Source organism: Petaurus breviceps, unplaced genomic scaffold (genome assembly GCF_028583685.1).
Source record: "Petaurus breviceps papuanus isolate PSGF00001 unplaced genomic scaffold, PetGlider_PUasm1.0 173, whole genome shotgun sequence".
In the NCBI taxonomy this organism is placed as follows: domain Eukaryota; kingdom Metazoa; phylum Chordata; class Mammalia; order Diprotodontia; family Petauridae; genus Petaurus; species Petaurus breviceps.
The window spans coordinates 35,615,167-35,637,060 of NW_027185759.1; the positions used below are offsets into that span (position 1 = coordinate 35,615,167).

The window sequence follows — 21,894 nt, forward strand, 5'->3', positions numbered from 1 at the left end:
TAAAATGAGTCACTTTTTGTAAAACTCTTTGCACATGCTTGCAAATCTAAATTTCTATAAACACATTAGCCTCATTAGTATTATAATTATGCTAAGAAGTCTTGAGGTTGGCTTTGTCCAAAGCCTACAAACTATTTAATATTGAATTTCATTAATAGTGAACAATGTTTATGTAGTGTTTTCAGGTTTAAAAAGCCCTTTATGTATAATATTTCATTTGAATCTGACAAAGAAAAATCATTGCGGTAGGTTCTATAGGGGATTTGGATTTTAGTCATGCTCTGCCACTCATGTAATCCCTCTGGGTCTCATTTTCCTTATCCAGGAAGGGAGGGTACTGGTCCAAATGACCTCCTCCATCCCTTTTAGCACTCTGTGATCCCCTGTGACTCTCCTAGCCCACATACCCCCCTGTGCCACCCAAATTCATTAATATTTTTCAGCAAAAATAATGATTTGCCTTCTACTGCTATGACTCAGTTTAGAAGACAAAGTCATCTTTCCAAAATTACATAAGGTTCAGTTCACTTTATTTCCTTGAAATACTTAAAAATCAAATTTGCCTTTTCTGTGAACTCAGGCCCAGAGATAAGGACACCCTCATCATTTCATGGAATATCAGTCATATCAAATATGGCCTTGGGGCTGTAATGTAGACAGATTTATCAGAATTAAACCTTCACCCTTTCCAAACCTGGAAATGAACTTCTCTAAGTGCCATTTTGACTATTCTTTCTTAAGGGCATGTCCCTGATCTTTCTTATCATTCTTCTATGCATGGGAATGACAGTGTGGTGCATGGGACATGTCCCTTCTAGTCCCAGCTCAGTCCCAGACAAACCGTGTGACCTATGTGAATGACTCCCCTTCTGTTGACCATGCTTTCCTCATCTGTTTGGAAAAAAAAAGAGGTCATACATAGTGAATGATTTCTATCTTCCCTTTTAATCAGGCAAAGAGTTCCCATGCCTACTGATGCAAATAACTGGATGATTGAAGATTAATGTATTTACTTGAATTGTCTTAATATTTCATGAAAAATTTTGATGTCTTTATGTTAAATTATTTATCCATTTTCATCCCCACAAATCCATCATACAAAATGAAAACATTGGTGGGGAGAGTAGGTAGAGTATTCAGTATAGTAGCAGAACCTATTTTGAAACCCAGAGTTGGCTAGAACAATTTCAGTAACTTTCTCGGGATCACATAGCCACCATGTATCAGAAGCAAGGTTTGCTCATACATTCATGAGCCTTTGAAGGGACATGGACGACTGGTTTAGCCTTCTTAATTCACGGTTATAAAACAGGTCACATAATTTGTCTAATGGCACATAAAAAGTTAGGGGAAGACCTAGAATTGGAAACCAGCCACCATGTCACCCAGTCTAGTGCCCTTTCCACCATCTTGGGGATTTATGAAAGCTGAATAATATAGGAAAAAGCAGACCTTTAAGAAAGCTGTATGGTATAGGAAGATAGGACATCTCAAACAAGGAACAGCAATGTTTCTTTTCATCCACTGAGATCTTGGTGGATTCATGATTCTACTCATAAGATTGGCTGCCAAAACAAAATGACTTTGTTAATTGAAAATACCTCATGTTCTCTTCTCAGGGTGCTTTGTATGACTCTCCCTAGTCACGTCTGCAGTACGTGATTTTATGAACTGTGTCCCAATGTAAAGCCATCACTTTGTTCCCTTCATTCACAGACAGTATCACAGAATGCTAAACTTCCCCGAGAGATAAAGAGAATTCTAGCCAGACTGTTGAAGAGATAAGTTAAGCTGTGTCACAACATCCTTTGATAAACAGGAGTTGGTGTGACAGTCCTTGAGCTTTTGGGTTGTTTCCTGAAGAAGCTGTGCCAAGCCTAGGCATTTCAAAATAATGATAAAGTGTTGTGTTTAGCAAATACCCCGGATACAAGATTTAGGAAGACTGGGGGTTAAGGCCATTCTTCACCTGGAGCCTTTTAGGGATAGAGGTAAAGATTTGTTTTGTCATCAGTAGAGTTGGCTTCTGAGTGAGGAAATTCCCTCTTATCAGTGAATGCCAGCACCCTCTCTACAACTCAGCCTTAGGGTTGCCCAGAGAACTGAGAGTTTAAGTGATTTGTCTAGGGTCTCACAGCCAGTATGTGTCAGAGGTGGGACTTGAACCAAAGACTTCTAGCTTTGATGCTGGCTTGCTACTCATTCTTCTATACACTCCTTTGCCTTGGAATAACATAGCTTGTCCAGTAATTGTAGCAAATAGTAGTAAGACATAACAGTGCAGAGTACTTAGAAATAGCTCTGTCTCTCAGGTAATCTTTGCTGTGAGTTTGTGAAAGATGATAGGCTGAGACTTGTGGCCCATGCATTGAGAATAAAGTATCTGGAAGATTTACTAGGGTGCTTTGATGTGGTTCCATTGGTCCTTTGAGTGACTTTCAGAGAATAGGGTTCATATTAGTAACCTCATTTCATCTCTGTCCCCATATTTTGCAATCCCCAAGTTAGAGGAGAAAGGTAAGCAGAGAATAATTTGGAGCTCGTGGTATTCACAGGATGGACAAATGGAAAAGAAACAGGCTCTGACAGCTCTAATCATGACAGAATCTACAAGATTTCACAATTCACGCTTCCTGGGCAGTGCTGTCAGGGCAAGTGTTTGACACCCCTGTCTGCCACAGTGTATCGGGTTCAGAGGACATCTTTATCTACTCAGGTGAAGGAGGAAGTTGTCGGTTGAAGTTGGTAGCACACCTGATGGATAGAGTACAGAAATGAAAGCTTCCTCCTGGCTTTTTGTCCAGGGTGCCTGCTGCTGGGCATGAGTTAAATGGACCCAGACAGAAGTGCAGAGTTCACTTTGCAAGCCTAATTAAAGACCATTGAAAAAATGTGGGCTCCTTTCTGGAGATGGATCGCCAGCAGTATGGACTCTAAAATCCCCTTTGCATGAGCTTCATTCTCTCAGTAACCAAGGCTTTTTGGAAGGTTTATCAAAATGAAGTTGTAGTATAGAAACAACTGCCAAATGAGACTCCTCTCTAATTTTCTTTTGCTTATTTTTTTTGGAGGGGGGAAGCAGGGCAATTGGGCTTATGTGACTTGCCCAAGGTCATACGACTAGTAAGTGTGTCAAGTGTATGAGGTCAGATTTGAACTCAGGTCCTCCTGATTCCAGGGCCAGTACTCTATTTGCTGTGCCACCTAGCTGCCCCTAATTTTTTTTTTACAGTAGACACCAGAAATAAATGTGTTCTTTATTATAGCTATAAGGTGTCAACTCCTTATACTACTTTCAAGGAATCTATTTTACTTTCTTTGTTGTCCACATTCCTCTTCCCACCAGGCCTGGCACATTGTTATAGTTCAGTCATTTCGATTATATCTGATTCTCCATGACCCCATTTAGGGTTTTCTTGGCAACGATTCTAGAATAATTTGCCATTTTCTTCTCCAGTTTCATTTTACAGATGAGGAATTGAGACAAACAGAGTTAAGTGATTTGCCCAGGATCACACAGTTAGTAAGAATCTGAGGCTGGATTTGAATCTTCCTGATTCTAGGCCTGGCACTCTATCCACTGTGGCACATAGTAGGCATTAGTAAATACTAAATAATAGAATCATAAAATGTAGTTACCATGGGAGACCATTGATCAAGAGAGTATAATTTGGACACAGATGAAGAGAATCTTGACTCCCCTCCACTTTGCTGTTGTCCCATGAAGAAACCAAATTGACTTGATGTTAGTACTCAAGACGGTGTCTTTCTTTCTCCTTGTCATGTGTAAATTAACCAGGTTTAACATCTTTCTGCTTTGAGCATTGTCTCCAGTAGTGTGCCCTTAGCAACACAGATGTGCCAACTGTCCTAAGTGAACTGGCAGTTTACAAATTGACTATATTTACCTCTATAATCCCAAAAGCCACATAGAGCATGGTACAAATACTAAAGAGAAATAGGTCACAGCTTTTGAGTTGTGTGGTGTTCATAGATTTCCAAGGCATTCTACGAACATTATCTCATTTGATGCTCACAACACCTAAGAGATAGGTGTTATTAAACTGTGGCAGAGGCAAAAGACATATCCAGGGTCACACAGCTAATAAGAATTTGAGGTGGGATTTATTTGAATTCAGGTCTTCCCTTATTCCAGGTCTGGCCTTTTCTCCACTGCACTATCTAGTTGCTCTTGTTAAGGAATTTTAGAGGTTAGTGTTATAGATTTGTGATGTAGGAAGAAAGTTTCCCTGGTTGGCCAGATGGTTTTGATGTGATTTACTGAATTGGTTGATGCTTCTTCAGCTCAGTCCTATGTGATGCTTTATTTATTTTTGTTTGTTTATTTTTTTAATTTATTTTTATATATTTAATATGTGTTGTTCTGTTCAAAAGGTTCATAGTCCTCTGGTTACAGCAAGACTTGGAAAAGGAGACATGCAGTTACACTTTTAGACTTGTCTTATTCCAGGTGCCTTCCTTGAACACTGGGGCATCTGAGCAGACCTTTAAGAACTCCTTTTGATAAGACCATTTTTTTCCTCATTGAGAAATGTAGCTAGATTTTGTTGAACTGGGAATTCTGCAGACCATGAAGTCTATTGAAGAAAATGGTTTCCTCCCAGAGTTGTTTAGGGATTCTGCAAGGTTGTTCACCTTTAAAAAAAGAAAAGAGTTTAGCTTACTTTCCCCAAGGGTCTTTGGCTAGCATGAATTAGTGGGTAGGGCCCTGGACTGGAGTTAGGAGGATGTGGGTTTAAATCCTACACCGTTTACAAGTCTTAAAGTTGTGTAAATCATTAAAGGTCTCTATGCTTATTTCATCATTGGTAAAATGAGGGTGATGGACTTGATGGCATCTAATGTTCTTTTCTACTTTAAACCTACAGTCTAGGCAGGAGAACAAGGATAGTTTCTGATCTCATGTCCATCTTTTCTTGGTATTAATTGTCAGGTCAAAATTAGCACAAGTGGTAAAAAATCAATCTATGCTCTGTAGCATCTAAGCTTCAGAGACTACACTGAGTGCACAAAAAAGTCCTGTACCAATTCTCTTTTTGCTGTAGTCTTTGCTTGGAGCCTTTTCAAGTTAAATAATTTTCCATCAGGGCAGCTGCTGACCTTGATGCCATTTTCTTCATTCTTGACAGTGTCTGACAATATCACTGAAAACACCACACTTAAAAGCATGGCAGCAAACACACAGCCCTACTTCAGTACATTGGTGACTGGGAAAGTGTGAGATCATCATCCATTTTCCAGACCACAGCAAACATGCTTTCATAGAAGTGGTGGACAATACTATTTAAACTTCTCTGGGTAACCAGATTTTGCTGTGATCCTCAGCAAGCCTTTATGACTGACAGGCATAACATGTAATGCATCTGAATTAGAGCCCTGAGTTAAACTAGGATGGCAAATGAAGGTCAGCTTACTGAGGTTGGATATGGATACTAATTTTTTGTTTTTTTTCTGGAGTGTCCTCCATAATGGGGAGTGTCTTGAAGGTGGTATAGGCTTTGCCATCCAAACTAATCTAGTTAACAATTTTATATGCCCCCAAAAGGGGTGAACACCAGGCTCATGCCAATGCAGTTGCCATCATCACTGGTTTGTATGTACCCACCATTACCAGTCCAGGAAGTGAGCCCCATGTCCCAGGCTTCTCAGACACCCAAGGGGCTATTGAACCCCACTGATACTTCAGTCCAGTGAGAAGACAGCTCTATGGCATGGGTCACCTGTGTGCAGGGCTGTTTCTACAATTCCCAATAGATTTACACCGGCTGCTTTATCACGTGCCTATTGCCACAGTACTTCGATGTATGTAAAAAATGGTAAGATGGTATGGGTGATGTCTGCTGACTTCAACATAAATTGGATTTAAGTGAGACAGAGTTGCACAGTGTCATTGGCCTCACTTTCTCCTCCAGAGCCACTGGAGTCCAATAACAAGACAAAAGTCAAGACAATTGGCAGTGGCTTGGTGTGCAGTGGATGACCTCGGCATCTTCTGTGTCTGAGCAAGTGCTCTGTGGCACTGCTTCAGCTGCCTTCATGGCTGTTGGAACAAATTGTTCTCATCCCCCCATTCCTCTGGGGAAGTCTTTGTATCCTTGGGGTAGATGCCCCTCTAACTCACCAAGGAGTTCGACACTCCTTAGTCACCCTCAACCTGGCTTAGCCTGTTTACAGAAATGCCATATTAGCGTATGGCTGATGTGCACGATCTAGCTTCTTGGAGCCACAGGTGAGAGTTGAGTGATAGCAAACCTCAAATGTAGAAAGCTGCCCTGGCAAGAGCTCGGCAGCCCCCACCCCAGAGGTATTATTAGTCTTCCTTGAACACTCATGAGAGGCATACTCCGAGGATGGCTCTCCATCACAATGTCCCACGCTGGACATCTCTGCTTCCCTTCTTAACTCACTAACACTCTCCCTTACTCCTCCCCCTCCTATTTCTCCTCCCTCCCTTTCTTTTCCCCTTCCCTCTCCTCTCATCACCTTCCATTCTCTCATTTAACCTCTCCTCTCCTGAACTCTTCTCCCCTCCCTATATAATGCAACTAAACAACTAGACATTTTAAGAGTAAGAATTTTTAATATTATTTAATTTCTCGTTATATTTCCACAAATAATATTAAACTTCTTATTCCTAAAAGTGTCTGATCACTTAGTTGCTTAATTTAGTGATGCCAGTATTAAGTGCCTTACTTTAATTTTTTGAAAAATTATTTTTAAAGCCCTAATATATTTTTGGAGGGATTTAATTGCTTTTTTCTTTAAAATAGTGTTTCAGTTAGTAACTAGCAAAAATGCCTATTTAATTAGAAATATTGTAAATTATTCATATAGAATTTATTTGCAAGATAAAATGAAAAAAGTATGGATTGTTCCTATGCCTGTGAATCTGCATTAGCTTTTGGTAGTAGAAAATCCGTGATCATTTGTAAGCTCCTTGAAATGGGATTTTGATTTATTTCTTATTAGGTGGACAGAGACCTGTCTCCTCTGTGTACTTACACTGTGTGCTGGGAGTGAGTAGAGTGTCAGTGTGATAAATGGTCTTCAGTGTTTATCAGGTTTTTGTTATTAACTTGTGCAAATATGCTTAATGATAGTAAATCAAGGTCTTTTGGAGTAGGACAGCAGCAGTGTGGGTGAGATGGCAGATTCACAATGGACACAGCCAAATCACTGCTCCCTGAATGCCAAACAAAAGAATGCCCGCCGTAAAAGGAATCCCTCCACTCCTGTAAGCATTCATGCCATGAGAAAATAACGGAGAAGAAAAGGAGCCTGTGTTGTGAAAATGCCAAGGAAAGCATGGTCCAAACACCTTCCACCAGGTACAAAATGCCCGTGGAATTCCTGCCAGCATGTCCCATGGGGTACCATATGTATGTCATCCGCGACTCCAATTAGGAGCCTTATTGGTCATTGTGCCACGTACCCTTCCGCCAGGGCCTTTCTCTATTCTAGTGTGACAAATAATTCTGCTCAGCTTGTCAGTGGTGACAGCTGAGACTTTTTTGCTTAGATGCTTTGACAGTGCTTGTATTAAACAGCCAGAACCATACACTCCATTAAGTTTTTGTAAAATGAACTGTCTGCTGCTTGTGGGTGCCCTGAGATTGGCAGCTGTTGTGAGCTAATCCTCTCCATTTGCCAGATTGCTTGAGTGAGTGCCTTCCTGCTTCCTGCAGGTCGTAGATCTTGGACTTTCTAGGAGAGTGGTGAGATGGCTGCCTCTTAGGTAGAAGAGACAAGTGAGAATTCAATTCCAGACAAATTCCCTGACTGCTCCTTATATTAGGTGGCAAAATAAGGCGTGGAACAGGAGGAATGGATGTTTTAGACATTGAAGTCCCTGCCTCCTTTCTACCTCTTACCCTAGGTGTGGGAATCAAATCAATATTGCCATTTCTTCTAGAAAGGGAATATCAGGGGCAGCTAGGTGTCGCAGTGAATAGGGTCATTGTGGAGTCAGGAGGACCTGAATTCAAATCCAGCCTCAGACACTTAACACTTACTAGCTGTGTGACCTTGGGCAAATCACTTAACCCCAACTGCCCTGCCTTCCCCTCTCCAAAAAGACAAAAAAAAAAAATCAGAAGTGTACGTCAGGGATGCCAGAGGACGTCCATACCCAGTAGATGCATGCATCATCCCTTTGACCTCCCAGGCCCAGACCCCCTTCTCTGTCTATCTCTGTATGTGTTGGCTTGCATTATTATGTAAGCCCCTTGAGGGCAAGGACCATCTTTTTATAGTGTATCCCCAGTGCTTAGTACAATGCCTGGCCCATAGTAAATGATTAATAAATGAATTTTGATCCATTTTTTTCATTCATCCATCTAGTTTTCTTCTTACTATAGTGGTGTTTAAATAATGCCAGTGCTGCTACAAATTAAAATCTTGATGTCATTTTATAAGTTAATTAATATATTAGATATAGTTAATGTTCTATAGCATGGCATTTATTAAATATATATTTAATTTTCCCTAGACTATTGCCTAGGTAACTAATTTTTACAATTAAATAAAAGTAATTTGGGATGTCAGGTCATCTGTAGGCTTCCTGGAAACATTTTTAGGACAAAAGCAGATAGTATAATGAACAATATATGTTCCTGGTCCTCTTTTCATAGGCTTTTGACTTCTTTGGATAAGTTTCTATACAGCATGTCCTGTGCTGACCTGTTTCAGAACCAAACTTTGCCATTATAGTTTTCTCCCCGGCTTCTTTCCTTCCCTGTTCTGTCAGGGGCCCCTCAACTGTTACGACCCACTCTGTTCCTGTTCCCGATAAGGAAGTAGGACTAAGCTCAGAACAGAATGTGCTCTAGAAAGGACATCTTGCTCTGTCACCGAACCCTGTATTTACCAGATAAGCACCTCAAGACTGCTACATATGCGACTTATTTTAACCTGTTTTTCTCGATCTGCTTGTGGTTTGGGGGTATATAAGTTCTGCCATTACTAAGGTTCGGGGCCACTCTCAGTGACTTGCTCCTGGGCTGCCGCCGGCCGGCTAATAAATCGATGCTTCCTGACTTGGCTATTGGTCTTGGTCTCTGATTTCTCTTGGCGTCCAGAACAGTCCCAGAAGTCTTATTGCAGTTTTAAGCTTTAATAAATTAAAGCTACACTAAGACTTTCAGGACACACTGTATTTTGAAAGTGACTTTTTTGTTTGTTTCACATATTTTTGTAGATTATGAGCATTTAGAATAAAGATAATATATAATACTATATATAATGGTGATATATAATTTATATGGTGATAAATATAATAGATACATACATGAATGTATGCGTTTGTAAATATATAAATACATATGTGTGGATGTGTATTCATACAAAATTCTGCTGAAATCATATTTATTGCAGGGTAATTTTGAAATATATTTCTATGATAAAAGTCAGATTCTGATAAAGTTTATCTGTGGAATTCAAAAGGATATCTTGAGGCCTGTATTTGTAGTATAAAATTTTGTTATTTGCTAGCTCATAGAAGACAGCTAACTTCTTTTAAGCACCAAATTATTCCTTACTAGTTGTTTGATAGGGGTCAGAATTTTGCAGCCTTCAGTGGTGGCTTGTACATTTTCTACCATTTCCTTGTGTGATAGACGTTAAGGATTAAATCTGGGCTCCTTGAAGATAAACTGTCTGTAATTTCGGTTGGTAATAGCAAGATTGACAGTTGTTTCTCTGTTTCTTTGAACAAATCTTATGAACTCCTGTTTCTATGAACAAGTGAGGCAGCTAGATTAACAAGAGCGAAAAGAGCTCTGGGCCTAGAGTCAGGAAGACCTGTGTTCAAATCTTGATTCATACACTTATTAGCTGTTTCACCCTGGTCCAGTCACTTAACCTTTGTCTCCCCTAATTGTGTCATCTGTAAAATGGGGATGATCATGGTACCTACCTCCCAATGTTGTGGTAAGGACAAAATGAGTTACTACTTTTAAAGAGCTTTGCAAAATTTTAAGAGCCACAAAAATTTTAGCTAATATTATATTATTAAATCCACACAACTAAACCATCTGTCTGCTTTTGTCATTCTATTGTTAAGTTCGTGTTGGTGTTACCCATATAGGACCATTAGATTCCACTCATGGTTCTTAGGGTTTTTTGTTTCTGTTGTTTTGTAGTTGTTTTTGTTTAGTTTTTGGCTCCATATGGATGTAAACCAATTTTATTTACCTTGGACTAATCTAATAGCATGTAGAAATTAAGCAGCAGAGATAAGATTTAAATGAAGGTCCTCTGACTTCAATTTTTACACACCTTCCACTATACCACATTGTTTCCCAGATGGAGAAACTGAAGTCCAGGGAGGTTGAGACTTGCACAAATTGAGATAGAATTTGAACCCAAGTCTTGTGAGTTCCATATCCAGAGACCATGACATAAATATCTAGAGTCTCATGCTCATGCATTCTTTCTTGCTAGCTTTGTCTGAAAATCTTCCCTAGAGTTGGGTCAGTTGTTGATCGACATTCATGAGATTACCTCTTCAGGAAGGGTCTGTGGAAAAGCGATGTAGATGCTCACTTTAATAAAAGCATCAAATTAAACATTTTTTGTCATACCCCAAATAAAATCCAGTAGCATATACCTTTATCTAAATTAATGCTTGTTCAAATAGTATTGCTGTAAGATTTGAGCCTCATTTTCATATGCTCTAAGAAAGATTTTTCTTTGATGAAATAATAAGGTTTCAGCCCAGAAAAAATTTCATTCAGTAATGATGTTTTTGTGGTATTCTTGAACCTTAATTTTTAAAAAATGCTTTCTGATCCACTGTTATTGCAATGTTTCTTTGGGAACATATCTTACAATGTTGGAATAAAATTGGGTTTCCATCTTCATGAAGAAATCTTCAACAGATGTCAGAAATTCTATAGTAGTGAAAAATAAGGGACATTATTGTCTTTGAAACCAGTGCATCCCCAATGAGAGAATAAAATAAATTGGAAGTGGTGTGTAAGGAATCTTTTGTTAATTTGGTTCTGGATACCACAGTTGACAGAAAATGATAAGTGGGAGAGTTGACAGAGGAGCACATTCAAGATGGCGAGAGATATCGAGCCCATATCATATGAATATTGGTCAAAGAAACTGGGGGTGGGTATCATGGAGAGGAGGCAACACAGAAAGCTGTGTTCAAATGTTTGGAGTACAAACCTTCTATCCATGATGGCTGGCTATCTAATAATAATAATGAAAGCAGTACCAACCGTGTTCAATGTTGTACTTCAAAGTTTGCATAATTTTAAACCATTCTGTAAGTTTGACGCTACTGATACTAGTATCTCCATTTTATAGCTAAGGAAACAGGCTGAGAGGTTTAATGACTTGTGCATGGTCACATGCACACAGCTAGAAGGGGCAAGGGGAGGTTCCAAACCATCTTCCTAACTGTGACTTGAGTATTCTTTTTTATTACTGAATAAAATAAAATAATTAAATTAAATTCATTGTTTTATGTTTTCCATAACCAAAAACTTCATCAACCAGTACTCTACATTCCAGTGGTCCTGCTCACATTTATAAGATAACAGCTGCATTAGCATTTTGCAATATCCCTTTACTTATTTAAGATTTAAAGTCTACTTGTGTCAAAAGCTTAATAATATAATTTGAGTACCATATGTAATGTGAGGGAACTGTTCTCCACTTGCAGAATACTTCATTTGATCTCCTGTCTCTTGATGTCAATCACCAAGTATTTTTAGAGTGTGCCCAAGATATATATCTCAATACTGGGAGTCTCATGAGAATTATATAAAGCGTTTTGTTACAGGCATAACAGATGAAGAGATGGAGCATAGTGTAGTGAGCAGAGGGTTGATTTGGGATTCAGCAATCAGTTTGTCCATGTCAAATTCTTAATGTCTGAGTCATAAGGACGGTGTGACCATGGGTAAATCACTTAACCCCTCAATGTTTTAAGTAGCTCTTTAAGACTGTAAGCTATAGGGAAATTTCTGATATGCATCAGTGAATGGACTGTCCACACTAGGAGTTCCCTACATTGAAGAAATCCCAAGTTTAGATTTAAAAGCCATGGGTGGAAAATGTGGCTGCATCATTATCAATGTTTTGAGCTAAAGCTTTTTCTCCAAATATGTGGATGGTACTGGGAAAAGTGGAAAAAAGAATGGAATTATGATCAGGTGGTGCTTAAGTGTCTGTGAGTCTTTTTTATGGATACTGGATTGAGTTTCGAGAATATTACTTAATTATGGTAGCAGGAGTCCCTTTCCCTCCAAGGGGAGAAGATGGATTATTTTGATGATGGGCAGTGGTTCATGCATGAGGTCAGCCTGTTACATGTGTTTCCTTGTATTGTTCATTCCAAATCAGCCCAGATGAAGTTGGCAGCCTCTGGAATTGAGAGACTTGTTGAAGGTCTCCATTGAAATGGATTGAGAAGCTATTTGGAGCAAGAATTCTTGCCTTTTGAGTAATCACTTCTAAGAAATTCATCAGGGTTCAAGTTACATGAGGTTTCCTACGTATAGTCTGGTTGGGGCTTGACAAAACTATGGGTCTTAGGATATTGCCTGTTACCTGAACACTTGGGGATAATGCCGTTTGTCCTCAACTGGATGAAGTTTCTGCTCTTTTGTCTGCTGGAGGCAAAAAAAAAAAATCCAGCTGTTTACTGAAATGGATACCTGATTTAGATTTGGTGTGAAAAACAAAACAAAACAACTTAGTCCACTTATTGGAGGGAAATATGTGGGTGTATACACACATATGTATATGTGTATGTATGTATATACTTTCAAAACCTCCATTCTAAAGAAATACATACATATACATAGATGAATCAGAGGCATTGTTCATAATTAATAGAACGCTTGGTCTTAGAATATGGGTAATCTATGTTCAGATCATGATTTTGAAACATAGTTTTGTTGCTTAATTTCTCAGTTCCTTAGGCAACTCCCTAAGTATATACATTGAAGAGGCATTATCATTCTACATAGATGCAGGGAAATTCCCCACCAGTAGTTTGCCTCAGTGATTAATCTTATCTATCTATTTATCTATCTATCTATCTCTCAACTATGTATCCATCTATATATCTCTCTATCTATCAACTATCTATGTATCTATCTAATTATCTATCTCTCTGTATGTCTATGCAGTACTATATTCTATATTGTATATCTGTACATGCACTGTATATTCTGTATCCATATATGTATACACACATACACACAGCTACATAGAGACAGCCACCAAGATACCAAAACCTGAATGATGTTGTATATACTTTATTTTAGGTCTATATTTTAATCTGTGTGGGGAAGTTCTGATATAGAAGCTTGTTCCATGGTTTCTCATAAGCAACTCATCTATAACTTCTGGTCTTAGAGAAAAGCTGCCTGGGGACACTCAGTGGTCTGCCCAGGATCACACAGCTAGTTTGTGTCAGCAGCGAGACTCGAATCCAGGTCTTTTGGACTCCACGGCCTGCTCTTTATTCATTGTATGCCCTTGCCAGCCCCTTCTGCCCCCAACATCTTGTGTATGAGATGAGATCAGAGACTGAGAACTGTCGACCTTGGAGGTCGCCTAATATATCTTCCTTCTTTTATAGATGGGACATCAAGGTCCAAAGATTCTGAGCAGCTTGCTCAAAGTGGTAATGGAAATAAGGGATAGAATTAGGATCTGCATTTCTTAGACAGCAATTAGTTGTTTACCTGTTTACACATTTTCCACCTGCATTTATAGGACCTTTTTCTTTCAATGTGCACACACACAGACGTGGGTATATATGTATTTGTGTGCATATGTATACATATAATATATGTTTGTACATATATTTACACATATACATAGAAAAGGATGAAAGATTTTTTAAACTGTTTACTTTATTCATTTTAGGTTCCCTTGCATTACTACCTGTCTGACTGTCTGATTGTAAGCATGATATGTTGGCAAAAAGTAAATTCTCTCTCTCTCTCTCTCTCTCTCTCTCTCTCTCTCTCAGATTTTCCATGTGTTTTTACTTAATATAAAAAGAAATTTTATTAACAAAATGTGGTCCATACTCTCTATTAACTGTAGATTTTTTCCATGCCCAGAGCTCCTGTGTTCTCTCTCAAGGAAGAAAAAAGAAAAAGAAAAAAAGGCCAAAGGCTAGCATAGGAGTTTCATTTAGGAAGAACCTAGTTATAAGTCTATTAAAAGAAAAAGAAAACTTCCTGGCAACAAGGAAAGGTGTGGGTGTTGGGCAGACAAAGCATATGTGCAATTTAATGTAAGAATGCGGTGGTAGATATGGGAAGAGAAGACAAAAGGCAGTTGTTTCATCACTGGAAGGAATCTGCAAACCATATAGGAAGGAATGGAGCCCATCCATCTCGTTTCTGGCAGCAGGAAAGAAACCTAGCCATGTATAAATAGCAAAATTGAACTCGGTCCAAAGGAGATTATTCTAAAATTGCTAATGAGAACAGTACCAATGCTGTCTTAGGACTTTGGCTAGCTTTTCTCTCATGTTAGATTTCATCCAGGCCTGTTATTTCTTAGAGATTTAACCTGAAACAGAAAACCATTGGACCCTATGGAATACTGTTATATCCAAAAAGATACTTGAATCAGCGCTGACTTGGACAACACATTTTATAAACCAAGCAAGGAAGGGCCTTTTGTCTTCATTTCAATTACTCTTGGTTTCTTTATTAGCTCCATTTAGCTTGATTAAATTCTGGCTTGCTAAAGTCTTTATTGTATACTTTATGAGAAGAGTCTATATTATGTCAGAAAGGGATAGATTAGCATGACCTTTTAGGAAGATTGTAACTAGCTGTTTATCTCTTTGCACAAGTAAAACGGAAAGTAAGTCTCGAAGCTGGTTTAAATTAAGAGAGAATTCTTTACTATGTACTAGGCTACCTAAGCAGGGAATGAACTCTTCTCACTGGTTAGGTAGCTTTTAAGAAAGCAATTGGTTAAGGTGGCTAGGTGGCACAATGAGTAAGAGCTCCAGCCCTGGAGTCGGGAGGACCTGGGATCGGTTCTGGTCTCAGATACTTAATACCCACATGTTACCTTGGGCAAGTTACTTAACCCCAATTGCTTAAAAAAAAAAGAAAGCAATGATTACTCAGAGCTGTCTCTTGAAGGGATATAACCAATAATTTCTTAAGGGTGACTCCAGCCCTGACTTTGACTTATGTCTACTGTTTTTAAAACTATCCCATAGATTGTTTTATGTATTACTCATGAATTGCCATATTTCTTATAGAGAAAGCTGAAAACGACCACAGATAGAATCTCAGAGTTGGAAGGACCATTTGGGGCCAACCCACACCTGAACAAGAGTTCCAACGCCTTCTGCATCACCAACAAGTGACCATCCAGCCTCAGCTTCAAAGGTGAGGCATCGGATGATCTCTGAGGGGTTGCCCTTTTCCGTTTGGGACTATTCTAAATGTTAGGAACATTTGTTTTGCTGTAACATGAACCATAACATACTCTCTTGTTATTTCTATCCATTGTGACTGGCTATAGAGTCTGAGGTGGCACAGAGGATAGAGTACTGTGCCTGGAGTCAGGAAGACTTATCTTCCTGAGTTCAAATCCAGCCCCAGATGCTTACTAGCTGTGTGACCCCGGACAAGTCACAATTTTGCCTTGGTTTCCTCATTTGTAAAATGAGCTGGTGAAGGAAATATCAAACCATTCTAGTATCTTTGCCAAGAAATGTAAATGACTGAAATGCTGAATGATAGTATACAACAGAGTCTGAAAGCTTGAAGAATAGGCATGAAACAAATGCTTCATGCATAAATGAATGAATGAATGTCAGAGGCCATCTAGTAATGAACAATTATCCACTCTACAACATAAATTACAAAGTTTATTTAGACTTTGTATAAACAACTTTAATGAGTTTTGACCCAATGGGAATAATTGGGAGAAAAAAAATAAAAGCTTATTAATTAAAAAAAAAAAAACTTCTACTGACAGCAAGGGCAGCTAGAGGGAGCAGTGGATAGAATGCTTGACCTGGAGTCAAGAAAATTCATCTTCTTGAATTTAAATCCATTCTCAGATAATTGCTAGCTGTGTGACTCAGGGCAAGTCACTGACTTCTCTCTGCCTCAGTTTCCCCATATCAAAATTCAGATCATGTTTCTTATATCAGAAATGGGGATAGAAGTGAGGTCTAGTTCCTGATGCACCTGTTCCACTAACAAGCTATTTCACCTTGGAAAGATGGCAACCTTTCTGGGCCTCAGGATACCTATCTGTAAAATGAGAGATCTGATGTCTCTTACGATTCTAAATCTAGGCCCTGCTGATTTCAGTGCCCCCATTCAGCCTTTCAGGACCACGAGCCAAGTTGGGAACCAGGGAAGATGTGAGATTTAATTCAGGACTATTTATTTCAATTTTTCCCCCTTTAGATCACTTCATTGCTTACTTAAATACTTTATTACCATAATTAAAAGCAAAATGAAAAACCCAAATAGAATCTTTATTTATCCAAACCCAGAAGAACTGGAAGAAAATAATGGAATATAGCGAGCCTTGGACTTGGGGACAAAGTTCTATGCCTGGCTCTTTTTTTTTTTTTCCTGCTTAGATCTACTTGGAAAAGTCACAGCTTTGCTGAGCCTCGTTTTTAAAATCTGTTTTAACACTAGACTATTAGGCTCGATAATATTTAAAGTCATTTCTTCTACCTCTAAATATATGACCCTATGGGTCTATGAGATGGTAATACAATGATTTCTCACTTTTTAAAAAAGTTCATGAACTAAGTTGAATGTACGCTTCCTTGGAGACATGAATGATTTCCTTTTTGTCCCAATGTTCCCAGCCCTGAGCATGTTGCCTGACACTTGGTAGATGCTGGATCAAAGCTTATCAAACTGATTTGAAATTAAAATTGTGTTTTGAACCAGAGTGGTGCTCACCCTGAAAGGTCCTTTTCCAAGATGGAGTGAGCAGAAGGAAGGCTGAGCATGGGAAAGACCTGAGAAACTTTGCATGTTTTCTCCAGCCAAATATTGTTTTGTGCAACTGTTTACCTTCCACCGAAGCAGAAAATTAAGAGTTGGCTCAAGTGAGTTTGGTGATCACAACCTTGAAGGCATCTACATCATTGAAAAATTACAATTAGCCTTGGCTACAAATTTCTGGTTGAATTCATGTTGGAGGATGGAACATGGTTATGTTCTGTCATTTCTTAATTAAAATTGGAGGGAATCAAGTAGGTGCTTAGGCTCCTAGTAAATATAAGAGAAAGATTTATAAATAAATATCCAAACTGATTGCTAATGAGTTTCCACAAGCTCTGATCAAAGTGCTGGGCACTTTAGGTATCTGAGATACAAAGATGGAAAGGAAATAATCCCTGCTCTCAAGTAGCTTGTATGAGGGACCGAACTGATACCCCAATAGATAAATGCCTCATTTGGAGGCAGCTAGGTGGCAGGCATAGTGGACAGGAGGTGCACCTAGAATCAGGAAGACCTGAGTTGAAATGTGCCCTCAGACTCAAGCTGTGTGATACTGAGTAAGCCACTTAACCTTTGTCTTCCCCAGTTTCATGATCTGTAAAGTGTGGTGGGGGTGAAATAGCATTTGCTTCTCAGAACTACAGTGAGGATCAAATGAAATAATATTAGTAAAACATTGTATAGACCTTAAAGCTCTATGTATAGTTATCCCCTCCATCTCAAGGGGACTAGGGGTACAGCACCTTGGGGATCTGGACAGTTTGCATAAAATGCTCCCTTCATCCTAGAGAAGAATTCTGATATTTTTTTCTTTTTTGGGATGTTGAAAGTACTTTATTTTATAATTTGAGTTAGATATTTGCTCATATGCTCTATGTCGTCTTCTGATCTTCATGTCATCTATGGCTTCCACATAACTCTCTCAAATTCCTATTAAATTTCTCATGATGACCCTGGATATATAAAAACTGAAACAGCTATGGGGAAAGTCACTATATGGAAGGAATAACCATAAATACTAGCTATGATAATAATAGCTAATATGTATATAGTGTTTATCTCCCCCACGTTGTCCTGGATGCCTTACAAATATCATCTCACTTAATCTTCACGACGACTTTGGGAGGTATATACTGTTATTATCCCCATTTTTCAGATGAGGAAACCGAAGCAGACAGAGATTAACCGACTGATCCAGGGTCAAACAGGTAGTAAGCATCTATAAGTGTCTAAGGCTGGGTTTGAACAAGTAATTTCAAGAGGGAGCATTCGCTAATCCCTGGAGGAATTAGAAAAGGGAATTGGCACTTGACCTATAATTTGAAAGAAGCTAGCGACCATTAGATGCCAGCAGGGTTCAAAACAACCTTGTATTTTTGCAAAGGTTACATTTTCCCCCTAGGATCCAAGCCAAGGCTAGAATAGGAGCAGTCCCTAATAGATGTTTGAATTTGATTCCTGCCAATATTTGCTTACGGTGAGACAGATGGGTGGATCATGTTTCCTCTTTTCTAACTTGTTACCGATGTTAGGTAAAATCATCGGAAGTCTAATATATATTTTCTCTTCCAATGTTCAAAGCCGGGCTTTCATTTGTCCATTAAATCTGCCTTGAGTTGCTATACTCTCTGTAGACCCAGAGCCCTGGGTTTCCCTGACTTTTCAGTGTTTCTTTTGTGTCTCATTGTATTTGCTGTTGAGCTCTCCTTGCTCGGTGCCAAATTTTGTCAAACATGTTCTTCTCCATGCTGAGCCGCTCTCCGCCAACAATTTCCCCAGAGCGAATGCTTTAGTAAGAAGCCCCGAAAATGGGAATTGATAATGGAAACACTGGCAGCCCCTTCTCCAGCAGGGGTGCACGCCTGCGTTTCTGTAATTAGGAGTGTGATTAGAAATAAGAGATGCTTTTGGTCTTCAATTTCAAGGCATGAAATGAAGGGATTAGAATTTTGTCTCACTGGCAAATGATGGCAGTTCTGGCCTAAAACAGCTTTTTGTGCCTGACAATCAAGAGTCTATTGTTAATGGTACCTTGTCTGTGTTAATGTAAATAGTAAATGTGCTTTTGTATACAATTAGTGATTACTGCTTGTTCTCTTAAGATCCTTATTTCCCATAATCGTCTCTTGAAGTGTCTCTTTTTAGGTTTAATGTCCTTCATCTCTCCCACCTTCCTCTAGTGAATGTCTTGCCATCTGGGATACAGAGCACTAAAAGAATGTATTTTCCATAGCCCCACCCAATCGATGGCCGCTGTTTGGTTGGGGGCAAAGGAGTAGTAATGATGCTGTAAGAAAGTAATGCCATATTTGGTAGTAATGAAAACATTTTTTGTAAAATCAAAGAAAATGGGGTCTAGAAAGTGCTCATAATTTACCCAGAAAAAATAAATGGGGTTGGGTGTGAGGGGAGAGAGGGGTGGCTAATGAAAATTTTCAGACTAAAAGAGCATTTAGGTATTTTTTTCCTCCTAAAGGCATTTAAAGGAATTCCATTTAAATGTTTTTCAATGGCATATGGATGGTGCTTACATCGAATGTCAAGAATGAAGTTTCACAGGATTTGGTGAAATACCCGTCTTACAATTAGCTCATATACAGTGATTTGTCTTCATTCTAAATGGTGAAAACAGGAGGGATGTCAATCTTCCTATTAATTTGCAGCTGGAGTTTTTGACACATTATAAAACAGCCTTTAACCTTAGGCGAAACAGAGTGCACTGAAGAGGAAATGCATATTATGCTGTCACCTTAAGAATATATGATTATAGCATCTTAGTGGTTGGTTAGACAGCTGCATAGACAAAGCACTGTAAATCTGGAAGAGAGATGCATCTGACAGGCCAACCCTTTACTCACTCGCAAATTCCTCTGGTTCAAAATTGCCTCAAGATTCTCTGGCAATCTGAAGCCTGAAGCAATTGAAATAGCAAGTGGGCTCAGGTCCCCCCAGCTGCTTTTTTCCTTCCCTGATAATATGATTATGTGATACTGAGAGGATTTGTGGATAGGGGAGAATTTTCATTGTGCATGCCTGCTTTTAGAGAGGGAAAAAGAGAGAGAATCAGTGGAAAAATAACAGTTGGATCATTTTGTCAAAGATTAGTGAGATTTCTACTGGGACTGGTCCTATTATCTCAGGGTGAAAACGAACCCATATTCAGTTCTCTTAACCAGGCTCTTCCTAACATATGATAAGGGAGTTAATGGGCCGATGGGTATAGCCTGTGCATAGAGATGTGAGTAGGATCATGCAACAGTCCTTGAAATGAATGTTGGAATTTGCCATCCTCAAAACTTGTCTACGTGACTCAAAATTTTTGATCCGCTTTTATGAAGTGAGCTGGATCTTATCAGGGAGAACTAAATCTAGAAGAATATTTGGAAGGATTAGGCTTTATGATCTTTCAAATTCAGACAGGGATTTTACTGCCAAAGCCTCATAATACTTTAAATATTAATACCACGAGCATCAATTTGGTGGCTTAGTTACACATACATGTGTCTTGTGGGTGGCTTTTCTACAAAAGAATAATTCAAACCTGAACCATGCTAGTTCCCAAGGGTGTGGCATTAAGTCTATCATCCCCTAATGGAAGTACGGTTTCACAAGAACATGTTTAGGGCAGAAGTTCCATGATTGTTGATAGTGTTTCTTTAAAAGGGAAACTTGGTATACTGTAAGAAAGCTAGGGACAGTGAAAAGTACCGAAAGAAAGATGTCAAAATGTTTGGGTTCCAGTTTCACCTCGAGCCTTAGCTAGTTGTGTAACCTTGGACAGATCATTGTATCCCTTTCATTTTCAGTTGCTCCTATAAATTGATGGGGCTGAGCTAAGTGATCTTAGAAGTCCTCTTTGGCTCAGGAATTCTATGATTAGACATATACTTATCTGAAATGACTGAGAAATGGAATGCCCAGGTTAATTCAATATCTATGTTAATAGAGAGATACCATATATGTCATTCAAGGGTGGCCAGTTTTCAAAGGCTTTAAATATAATAAAGTGTATTCAAACACCAGTGTTACACTGAAATCATTTATCTGAAACCATTTCACAATCCCCTCTCTAGGATGTCATAATAAATAGCAGTAGTATAAAGAAGGTGTACAAAAGTATCCCAACCTGCATTATCCATAGTGCGTGAACTGGAATTTGATTATTAGAATAGATCATTGATCTAATACAACAAGTATTTAAAAAAAATAGATTTTTAGTTAAATCTCATTTCCAAATATATCTCCCCTCTCTTCCCCAGAGAGCCATCCCTAGTAACAAAAGGGGGGACAATAGAAAATTCAACAAAACTGAGCAAAAAATAAAATAAGTCTGACAATGTATACAGTATTCCATATCCCTTTTCCTTGTCTCTATGAATGAGGGAGAGGGTATATATTGCTGTCTCTCTTTTTGGGTCCAAGCTTGCTAGTTATAATTGTCCAGTTATGATTGCAGTTTTCAATTCATTTTATTTTCTATTTAAATTGCTATAGATATTGTATATATTGTTTTCCTAGTTCTGCTTTCTTTGTAACACTTCATGTAAGATTTCCATGCTTCTCTACCTTCATATTGCTTGTTTTTATATCATAACATCCCTCTTTTGATAAAATTTTATTTCTGACTTTTGATTTTATGCAATATAAATTTACCAATATATGCAAAATATCAACACTTCTTCGAGAGCCATTCCTTATAACAAAGAATAATAAAGAGAAAAAATCAAACAGTTCAGTTAAATTAACCAATGTTTTAAACAAGTCTGACATAGCCAGTGTTCCTTAATCCAAGAAGCAGTAGGATGGCGCCATTGTACACAGAGCGCTGAACCTGGAGTAAAGAAGACTTGAGTTCATTCTAGCCTAGACACTTACTAGCTTTGTGACTTTG

At 38.7% G+C, this 21,894-nt stretch overlaps 1 protein-coding gene across 7 annotated transcripts in view; it reads left to right on the top strand.

The window, feature by feature from the left end:
- NAALADL2 (N-acetylated alpha-linked acidic dipeptidase like 2) overlaps nucleotides 1-21,894 on the top strand; it is a 1,484,638-nt gene that overhangs the window by 193,267 nt on the left and 1,269,477 nt on the right. For 6 of the 7 annotated variants that reach the window (XM_069083604.1, XM_069083606.1, XM_069083602.1 and 3 more), the window contains exon 2: nucleotides 15,281-15,410. The exons of the other annotated variant lie outside the window; for it this stretch is intronic. The gene's annotated coding sequence lies outside the window, so the exon portion shown is untranslated. The remainder of the gene's footprint in view (nucleotides 1-15,280; nucleotides 15,411-21,894) is intronic. 7 annotated transcript variants of the gene reach the window in all.